Source organism: Vigna radiata, chromosome 2 (genome assembly GCF_000741045.1).
Source record: "Vigna radiata var. radiata cultivar VC1973A chromosome 2, Vradiata_ver6, whole genome shotgun sequence".
NCBI classification, from domain to species: Eukaryota; Viridiplantae; Streptophyta; class Magnoliopsida; order Fabales; family Fabaceae; genus Vigna; species Vigna radiata.
In genome coordinates this window covers 9,877,706-9,879,152 of record NC_028352.1, presented here as the reverse complement: position 1 = coordinate 9,879,152, position 1,447 = coordinate 9,877,706, and positions in this window count along the sequence as shown.

Below are 1,447 nucleotides of genomic sequence, written 5' to 3'. Positions count from 1 at the left end.
TTATCACTTGCTACGCTGCGACCGGTGCACTTGCCGTTGGTTTTGCAGCCAACAAGTTTTTGGCGCCGTTGCCGGGGACTTGTGTTCCAACACAAGGCAATTTGGGCATTTATGGCTCTTTTAGACTTTGTTGTTTGTTGTGTCTTTGAATGTTGTTTTGTTTGCAGTTGGCTTTAGTTTCTAAGACTTTCCATTGATTTAGTTTGTACTTAATGCCTGTCTCGGGGTACGCCTTAGAGCTTAATGCAGTTGTTGAAATGCTTAGGGATAAGGTTTCAGTAGCGGAACTAACTAAATCAAACCAGATGTGCAAATCACCAGGGATGGGGTTGTGTGTTTGGACTCACTGTTTTGGAACTTAAGGCAAGTTTTGATGGACTTCTTATGCCAAGGGATTGGGTGAGNGTTTTTCATACTTAGGAAGGCACAATAAGAGGGATCTGAGTGTTCTAACTTTAGAAAACAGGGAAAGTCGAATTATTTTCCAATTGTATGTCTGTTTAGTTTGTGTTTCTTTTATGCAGTTTGCCTTCAGATGTTTGTACTTTTCACTGGTTTGGTTTGTGCTTAAAGCTTGTTTCGGGGTACGCCTTAGAGCATGATCTAGTTGTTAGGATTCCCAGGGATGGGGTTTCAGCAGCCGAACTAGCTAAATCAACCCAGATATTACTAGTCACCCGAGTGACAGACGATGTGATTGTGTATTTGGACTCCACTGTTCTGGTTCTTAATGCAAGTTTTGATACATGCTTATGCCAAGGGATTGGGTAAGGTGTGTCAAGCTTAGATAGGCACAACAAGAGGGATCTAAGTGTTTTTACATTTGAGAACAGGGAAAGTAGTATTCATCACTCTAGGAGAGTACTAAGTGATCTTGCAACAAGAGGGATCTGAGTGAGGTTATTTAGGAAATCCATTTCGATCATTCTGCATATTAGAATTGTTGTTTGGTTGGTGTGCTCATGTTATGCAAGCTTTGTTTCTTCTTTTCCTTGTCTCTTTGTTTGTGTTTTTCATTTTTCTATTTCACTTCTCTTTATGTTACTTTTGTTTTTATCTTTATGTCTTTCAATTTTCAATTCTCAAATCTTGGTTTCTATTAAAATTGGACTAACGTGTTTGTTCGAGTTTCTTGGTGTTCTTGTAATAAATAGGTATGAAAGTGGATGAAGAAAAATATGCAAGGAGCGGGGAATTTGAGCAATAAGTTGGTCCACCAAAAAGAGAGTTTACTTTTTCTTTCCCTTTCTATTTTCTTTTCTTGTTTATTGATAATAAGTGTGACTTGGCTGGTTTGACAAATATGATGCATTGGTTATGTGACTTTGAGTAAGTTTTGCATGAATTTGAGGAAAACCATTCGTGTTTGCTCATAAATTGGTTTTGGAATACCTTGAGAATGTGTTGTGATTTAGTGAAAACTTATGCTTGTGGTTGTTCTCATGTA